We start from the raw sequence: 10000 nt of genomic DNA, 5'->3' as shown, positions 1-10000 counted from the left end.
CAGCGCCCTGCCGGAGCCAACTCATCATCCCGCCCGGGGCGCCCCACCCTCTGGTCTTTGAGGAATACAGTAAACATTTCGATATAAAACCGGGATGATGATTCTGTGCCAGTGCGTGTCGTTCGCCCTCACTAAAAGGGGAAAAGTAAATGTGTAAGGTAAAAAGTAAAAGCAAGAGTAAAACAATAAAAGAGTAAGAGCAAGAGTAAAACAATAAAAGAGTAAGAGCAAGAGTAAAACAATAAAAGAGTAAGAGCAAGAGTAAAACAATAAAAGAGTAAGAGCAGGAGTAAAACAATAAAAGAGTAAGAGCAGGAGTAAAACAATAAAAGAGTAAGAGCAGGAGTAAAACAATAAAAGAGTAAGAGCAGGAGTAAAACAATAAAAGAGTAAGAGCAGGAGTAAAACAATAAAAGAGTAAGAGCAGGAGTAAAACAATAAAAGAGTAAGAGCAGGAGTAAAACAATAAAAGAGTAAGAGCAGGAGTAAAACAATAAAAGAGTAAGAGCAGGAGTAAAACAATAAAAGAGTAAGAGCAGGAGTAAAACAATAAAAGAGTAAGAGCAGGAGTAAAACAATAAAAGAGTAAGAGCAGGAGTAAAACAATAAAAGAGTAAGAGCAGGAGTAAAACAATAAAAGAGTAAGAGCAGAAGTAAAACAAAATAGCAGACATGGTAATAGAACACTTAAACACGTGTGCAATTAAAAGGTGCTACTTAGTGCCGAACATCACACGCACCAATTACAGGCACAGAAAGCATAGAGGACACCCTAAATTCACAAAATCAGTGGAGACAGTAAAGTTCCACAAAGTTCACAAATGTCTACATAAAAAGTTCAGGGTCTAACACACAGCTCGTCAGGACCGCTACCCAAGGGTCATCCTCTGCTGGTTGCTCATGGTCGTCCTCCGGAACCCCCGGTTCATCTTCAGGAAAAGCAAGCTCCTGCGACTGCCGATACGGTCGCAAATGATTGGCATGGGCCTTTAATACTTTATCGAGGGCCAGGTCTTGGATCTGGAAAGAGACGGGGCCTAGACGTTTACATATCCTAGCTGGTCCCCTCCATCTCGCTCCAAGCGGCCTCGGTACCATCTCCTTGTATAACACTAAATCGCCTTCCTCAGGAGCGAAAGATCCTCTGGCCCGCTTGTCATAGCCTCTCCCATAAGTAGCTCTGGCTTCCTTTGAGGCTTCCACCGCCGCTTGTCGGGCAGCTTTTAATCGATGATGCAAGTCGTCATTATCGGCGAACACGGCCTCATTTGTGAGGCCTATCGGAAAATAGGCATGTCGTCCTGTCAGGAGAAATAAGGGCTGCTCACCTGTCGAACGATGAATGGCAGAGTTAAGCGCTAAACGCAGTTCGGGGATGTAAGTGTGCCACCGGCCAGGGTGCTCCCCCACTATTGAGCGGAGAGAAGCCTTGACAACCCTATTGGTCCGTTCAATCATACCATTAGCTTGAGGATGGTACCTAATGGTAAAGTGGTGAGTGGACCGCAGAAGAGTAACTAGTTCCTCAAATAAGCCTGAAGTAAACTGCCTGCCGTTATCGCTCTGAATTACGCGTGGTGGTCCAAAGTAGGTTATCCAGTGTTCAAGGAAGGCTTGGTGGATCTTCGTGGCAGTGATAACCTTCAGTGGCACAATTTGAAGAAACCTAGTGTGCTGATCAATGATGGAGAGAGCATAACGTACAGGAGCCTGGCTGAAGTCGAGTATGTCCATGGATACTCTCTCTAAGGGATAAAGAGCCAAAGGAGCTTCAGCCATCGGTACCCTCTGTGCTACCCCCCTGTTTTGCTGGCATGACTGACACTCCTCTACATACCGTCGCACATCCGCCATCATATTAGGCCAATAATACATGTTACGGAGGTTACCATATGTCCTTTGTATGCCAGGATGCATAGCTAGTGGTGGAGTGTGAGCAGTTCTCAGGGCTGAATTACGAAGACGCTCTGGTACACACAGCTGGAAGACAGTTTTATCAGGGAGATGCAGCAAGCGGTACAGGATGTCATCTTTAAGTTCAAAGTCAGAAAGGGCCGAAGGGAGCTTGCGCTTGGGCACCGTTCCAGACTTCAGATAATGCAGTATCTCTTTGAATTTTGGGTCCTGGCTCTGCTGAGTGGCTAGCTCCTGTGGGCTGACATTATGGACATCGACTGTTGCAATTTGCCGGGATAATAGGTCAGGAACATAATTGATTGGCCCTTCCCTATATCTAATGTCAAAATTATAGAAAGAGAGGTCATGTGCGTATCTTGTCATGCGGGGCGACCTGGTCCGGTGTAGGAACACATGGATTAATGGGCGATGATCAGTGTAGACTACAAACCTACGACCATAGAGATAAGCATCAAACACTCGCACACCCTCAACAACAGCTAAGGCCTCACAATCGATTGCTGGATACCGTGTTTCAGCACCCCGCAGCTTCCGACTGTAAAAAGCTACAGCATTTAAAATACCCTGGTCACCTAGTTGCATGAGGGCAGCCCCAATAGCAAGAGAGCTGGCATCTGTGTGCAGCTCGAACTCTTTCGTAAAGTCGGGTTGTTGGAGGATCGGCTCAGATACCAGTAAGGTTTTCAGTTTCTGAAATGCCAACTGCTGCTCTTCACTCCACTCCCAAACTTGGCCTTTCTTTAATAAGATGTGGAGGGGTGCTGCGATGGTGGCATACCTGGGAATGTGTCTGCGGAAGAAGTTAGTAGCCCCTAGAAATCGGCGAACTTCTCTAATGTTCTTGGGTGATGGGATCTCGGCAATTGCTGATACCTTGCTTCTGTCAGGAGCAATACCATCAGGAGAAACTGTGAAGCCTAGAAAGTTTATAGTGGTAGCCGCAATTGCACACTTCTCAGGGTTCAACTTGAATCCTGCTGCCAGCAGTAAATCTAGAGTTTCCTTAAGGTCCTTCAGATGCTGGTCGAAATCTTTGGAGTGTACGATTATGTCATCCAAATATGCTAGAGTATGGCGCCCAAGGACTGACGCTAGGATTAGGTTGACTGCTCTCTGAAAGGTGGAGGGGGCAGTGCTAAGACCAAATGGGAGCCTTTTAAAGTGAAATAGACGGTACCCATCACTAAATGCGGTCTTTTGCCTATCTTCTGGATGTACATCGACGCTCCAGTAGGCAGCTCTAGCATCTAGAGTGGTGAAGATACAGGAAGGTCCAAGTTCGTCCAGCAATTCGTCGATTCGGGGCAGTGGATATGCATCTGCCTTAGTTACTGCATTGAGGTTCCTGTAATCTACACAGAAACGTAGGCCACCATTTTTCTTTTTCACAAGGACTACGGGACTTAGCCATGGTGAAGAGGAAGGTTCAATCACTCCTGCCCTCAACATAGCTTCACATTGCTCACGTATTACCTGGCGAGTGGTATGGGGTAATCTCCATTGCCTCGTACACACAGGTGGCGAATTACCAGTATCAATTCGATGCTGTATGTCGGGGATATGTCCTACTGTTTCTTCACCTCCATCAAAGAGATGGTGATATTTATGTAACAGGGCCGTTGCCTTCTCACACTTTGCATTCGTCAGATGGCTAAGGTCAGGCGAAATTGTATCCAAAGGGAGATCTTCAGAGCCCCCCAATTCAAGGGCATTAATAGCCATGAGAGCAAGAGATGGAGGAAGATCATAGGAGAAGGGGAACGTCTCTAGACCATCACCAATCAATTCCAAGCCGTAAAATTGGTCGAATTGGGTTAGATCATCCTCCCACTCAAACTCATCCTCATCTCCTGTGCCAGGTCCCCAATTCATCCCTAGATCCTGAGCAGATGCGGCTGCGGCTGCGATAGACGCTGAAGGAGGCACTGCGGCTGCGACAGACGCTGAAGGAGGCACTGCGGCTGCAACAGACGCTGAAGGAGGCACTGCGGCTGCGTCTGCGGCTGCGCCAGACGCTGAAGGAGGCACTGCGGCTGCGGCTGCGGCTGCGCCAGACGCTGAAGGAGGCACTGCGGTTGCGTCTGCGGCTGCGCCAGACGCTGAAGGAGGGACTGCGGTTGCGGCTGCGGCTGCGCCAGACGCTGAAGGAGGCACTGCGGCTGCGGCTGCGGCTGCGCCAGACGCTGAAGGAGGGACTGCGGCTGCGGCTGCGGCTGCGCCAGACGCTGAAGGAGGCACTGCGGTTGCGGCTGCGGCTGCGCCAGACGCTGAAGGAGGCACTGCGGCTGCGGCTGCGGCTGCGCCAGACGCTGAAGGAGGCACTGCGGTTGCGGCTGCGGCTGCGCCAGACGCTGAAGGAGGCACTGCGGCTGCGGCTGCGCCAGACGCTGAAGGAGGGACTGCGGCTGCGGCTGCGGCTGCGCCAGACGCTGAATGAGGCACTGCGGTTGCGGCTGCGGCTGCGCCAGACGCTGAATGAGGCACTGCGGTTGCGGCTGCGGCTGCGCCAGACGCTGAATGAGGCACTGCGGTTGAGGCTGCGGCTGCGCCAGACGCTACAGGTGAAATCATTCCTAACCTAGTGCCTGTTCTAATAAAGAGCCTGTTGGTCGTAGGGTTTTCTACCCATACAGTGCAGCGCCAGTTCTTTATAGTCAAGAATCTGTGGCAAGGTTTGAAGGTTGTTGATTGGAGGGGACTAAATTCAAATACACCATCTGCTGGGACAGTCCTCTGTACAGACACTGGCAGCCAGCAACCAGTGTATGGCTGGAGAATGGATGAGTTGAGGAGATGAGCCATGACTGGTTGACCTGCCTTGATAGTGTAACCTGTAGTTCCAGAGGTATACTGAAAGTGTTCTGCTATTACAAAAGCTAACTGTAGTGACTTAGCATCAGTGTACGTCACTGGGAAGTTTCTGCCCTCTATCAAAAGACAGGCTTGATGGCTGTTGGCTTCCGATGACAGGCTGTAAGTCACCCTCCTTAAAAAGTCCATTCCCAGTAAAAGACTTCCAGGGAACCACACATCACAGACCATGACCCGATGGTTAACATGAAGGTTTATATCAAGGCAGAATGATAAATCTACTTCTGTTAAGCCGGGAATTAACTTCCCGGAAACTCCTCTTAACAGGCGGCTGCTTGGAGTCTTATTCAAAGTTCCCTTAGGATCTATTAAGGGCAAAATGGAGGGTTTGATGATTGTTGCCTCTGACCCAGTGTCTAGGAAGCATACCACACTAATTCCGTTGATAGTTAGTGCCACTACTGGCCGTCCAGTTAGGGTTGGGGTTGCTACCGTGGCCACTTCCACTTCGGATCCCTGACCGGCTCCCCTGAAGTGCTGTGCCAGTGGCGCTGGGAACCTGGGTACCCTGGCCTTCAGAAAAGGGACAAGCATTTCTATAGTGGCCTGTCCTCCTGCAGCTATAGCATACCCGAGGTTGGTCATTGGCTCTGGCTCGGCACTCACCAGCATCATGACTCGTAACCTGGTGATAAGTGCACCATTTCTGCGGACTGTGCTGTGGGACTACCTGCTGCTGCACTATATTTGCTTCAATAGGATAGGCATAATGATCCCTACCCCTAGGTGGCCGCTCTGGATTACGACTTGGTTCCTCAGACGTGTCTAGCTTGTGGTGCCGTACTCCATGCCTTGCATTCCAGACACGCTGAGCAGCATCGGCCATTTGTGCTGGTGAACTGTCATCCCTCACTGCTAGGATGTCACGAAGCCAGGGGGATAGTCCGCTAATGAACACCCTACGTACTAGTTCATCTGGGTCACCAATGGCAGCTGGGTAGTCACGATAGCCCTGATAAACGCTGCCTTGGATCTCCAGGAAGAAGTCCATTGGTGCTTGTTCATTTGCCATGCGGTGTTCATAAAGCACCTTAAAGAAGTCTGCGGCGGTACAAGTGCCGCGAAAGGTCTTGCAAATTTGGGCCTTGAACACCTGCCAGCTTCTTATGTGATCAAAAAGTGCAGAGTTGATGATGCGCTCTGCACGGCCTTTACAGCTGGTTCTGGCTGCCTGAATAAACATGTCAGACGTAGGGGGTTTTACTAAGTTTTCAATGGCCCTTATCCATCCTTCCACCTCCTGATTTTTGAGGAAGGGCTTTGCTGCTGTTACTTCTCCCCTGAACTCTGGAATCTTGGCTTTGGAGAAGATGTATTGCACTGGAACCTCGGAACTTGCTGACGGCTGGAACGAGGTATGACCTACTGGATGCCACGAACAAGAATCTTTAGGAGGAATCAATGGTGTAGGGTCAGAATTCACGTTCCTACATGGCATTGGCTGTGGTTGGTTTTGACCACAAGGCCTTTGGCTCGGAGGGTTATTGCACCAGTTGTCCCTGACCTCCATAGGCTGTTGCTCTGCTCTCGACCAACAGTGGGGTTGCTCAACACCTCTTCTTTCTCGGTACAAGGCCCCAGAACCTCCAGCTTGGGGACTTTGGTCTTCTGCATCCCTACAACCACATGGCCCAAGCATCTGCCTTTGACCAGTATTTGAGTTGAAGCGGACTGTAGTGCACCTGCTGTGAGATTCTGCGAGGGCTGGGACTGGTGACCTGCTGCGAGATTCTGCGAGGGCTTGTCGGGCACTCAGCTAGTATCATGCCAGGACGACTCTCTGTCTCCTCATTATGGGTATCAGCCTGTGTCTGTGCCTGCTGTGGAGTGGGGGTCAGCGTCCGTGGATGAGGTGCAGTTGGTTGCTCATCATCATTAACTGCCTGCGAACCCGAAGAAATATTGCTGGGCATCGCCCGTCCAATTGTCTCTAGCAGCTGTTGATGCCGCTCAGCAGACTGTCGGCGTTCTTCCATCATCTCTTGGTTTTGTTCCTCCATCCTTCGCTCAACGTCTTCAAACCGTCTCTCCAACTCTTGCATTCGCTGACCCATCTGTTCATGCCCTTGTTTCATTTGTTGCAAGGTTTCCTCGTGCATCGTGACGTCGGCAGCCATCGCAGCGCTGGCCATTCTTAGATCGGGCTGTGATCCACCAACAACAACGGGCAGCAATATCCCTTCTGGGGAAGTGGCAAGCGAGGAGGGCTGGCTGCTATGATCACGGACGCCTCTTCTTGTCGGCAACTTCCTTGTCCCCTTTTGTGGCATTGGTCACGTGTCAAGGGCAGGAAAGAACTCGTTACCCAGACGCACAAACACCAACACAATGCATAAAGTTTGTAAAATGGTTAATACACAGCAAAAACCAAGATGGGACAAATAAAGCCAGTCGATAAAAGGACAGGGGCGGACACGGGAATTACAGACTCACTCACAAGACCGGAAAGGCACGTACACGCGCACAGAAGGACTGGGCAGGCACGTACACGCACGCACACAGAAGGACTGGGCAGGCACGTACACGCACGCACACAGAAGGACTAGGCAGGCACGTACACGCGCACAGAAGGACTGGGCAGGCACGTACACGCACGCACACAGAAGGACTAGGCAGGCACGTACACGCACGCACACAGAAGGACTAGGCAGGCACGTACACACACGCACGCACACAGAAGGACTGGGCAGGCACGTACACACACGCACGCACACAGAAGGACTGGGCAGGCACGTACACACACGCACGCACACAGAAGGACTGGGCAGGCACGTACACACACGCACGCACACAGAAGGACTGGGCAGGCACGTACACACACGCACGCACACAGAAGGACTGGGCAGGCACGTACACACACGCACGCACACAGAAGGACTGGGCAGGCACGTACACACACGCACGCACACAGAAGGACTGGGCAGGCACGTACACACACGCACGCACACAGAAGGACTGGGCAGGCACGTACACACACGCACGCACACAGAAGGACTGGGCAGGCACGTACACACACCCACGCACACAGAAGGACTGGGCAGGCACGTACACACACGCACGCACACAGAAGGACTGGGCAGGCACGTACACACACGCACGCACACAGAAGGACTGGGCAGGCACGTACACACACCCACGCACACAGAAGGACTGGGCAGGCACGTACACACACCCACGCACACAGAAGGACTGGGCAGGCACGTACACACACGCACGCACACAGAAGGACTGGGCAGGCACGTACACACACGCACGCACACAGAAGGACTGGACAGGCACGTACACACGCACGCACACAGAAGGACTGGACAGGCACGTACACACGCGCACGGAGAAGGACTGGACAGGCACGTACACACGCGCACACAGAAGGACTGGACAGGCACGTACACACGCGCACACAGAAGGACTGGGCAGGCGCGTACACACGCACACACACGGAAGGAATGGGCAGGCACGAACACGCGCACACACAATGAATGGGCAGGCACGTACACGCACGCACACAGAATGAATGGGCAGGCACGTACACGCACGCACACAGAATGAATGGGCAGGCACGTACACGCGCGCACACAGAAGGAATGGGCATGCACGTACACGCACGCACACAGAATGAATGGGCAGGCACGTACACACGCACACAGAAAAACTGGGCAGGCACGTACACTGAATGGTTATACAGGACGAGAGAACACACACAAAAAAAAGGACAACACAGTAAAAAGACTAAGAAATATACATCACGGTAAATAAAGCCACAATAAAATAAAGAACATAAGATCAATACAAATAATTCAATAGAAATAATTAAATGCACATGAATAAGAACCTCTTCCCTACCAACACGCACTAGCACAGGGCTCGAACACTGGCACGAAATACAGCTGTCGTGGGAGAAAGGGTTAATAAAATCAAATGCCTAGACTGAAATGAGCCACCCAGTAAAGCTATACGGAGCTGGTGATTAGTACAATAAATCCCTGGAAGAGGAGACTTAGCTCTGCAAGAAAAATTGCCAGCTCAAAAATACTATAAATTCAAAACATGAAACTAACAATACGGAAAATAATTACGGTAACTCACATCAACTGCAAAATGTAAAGATATTAGATCGATAAAAATATGCTGGACCAAATGCTTACAAGATTTCCCAGACTGATGGCCTTTGCTGCGACGTCCCACCGCTGCCCACCAAAAATTTTAGACCTGTAGTGTACGGACATGTATAGTCCCCAGGGGGCCCCACCTACCAAGAAGGGTACCTTAAGGGCCAAGATCCCTCCCCATGAAGGTCAATGGGCATCTGTAGGGTAAGCCCACCCCCTGATGTCAAATCCCCCACTACTGCTGCTGCTGCTGATGTCCGACGGGGAATATGACCTTGTGGGATGTCACAGCGGGAAATCTCTCAATGACCCATGATGAATGCAGCACATTTGAGTCCCAAGAATAAATAAAACCACTAAAATCCAGGGAGGAAAAGAAAGGATAGGCTAGCAGAAGAACAGTATAAGGTACAGGAGGAGGGTAAAATGAAAGGGAAATATGCAGTAGAGAACAAAGAAAGAAAAGAAGTCAAGTAGAAGAACCACGAGGCTGCATATGATATGTGGTGTATGTATAAGTGCAATCTTGCACGGTCCAGCTCCTATCTTTAATTGTTACTGTCACTTAGGCTCAATACTTAACTTTTCCCGTCCTCTCAGGTTTCTTAGCTGGAGCTGTCGGCCACGTAGTATCGCTTGATATATATCCAAAAATGCCAGAGGATGGAGGAAAGAAACGCCCCGTGGTGCAGTAGAACAACGAATGTTTATTTTCCAATCCGTACAAAAGGCCGCGGGAGGCCGTGACGTCACGCTCGTGACTCGTGAAGTATTAAGCATTTAAAATCATTGGCAATAACACAAACAAATAACTAAAATACAAACATAACATATGGCATAAAATTAATAAAAGAAATAATGGACAACACATAAAATAGACAAGATACATAAAACATATACCACCTCGGTACAACGGACAGTCAGCATGCGCAACCACACGCACTCACGCATACACCGCATGCACATGCTGTGCACGCAAAGGGCAATTGCAAACGGAGCGAGCATCAGCTGAGAGGGGGGTGGGGTGAGTGCAGAGTGTCACGCTACATACATATATATTAATATAAATACATATGAATTATATATACATAAATATTAATATA

Source organism: Penaeus chinensis, chromosome 33 (genome assembly GCF_019202785.1).
Source record: "Penaeus chinensis breed Huanghai No. 1 chromosome 33, ASM1920278v2, whole genome shotgun sequence".
Classification (NCBI taxonomy): domain Eukaryota; kingdom Metazoa; phylum Arthropoda; class Malacostraca; order Decapoda; family Penaeidae; genus Penaeus; species Penaeus chinensis.
This window is presented reverse-complemented; position numbering follows the sequence as displayed.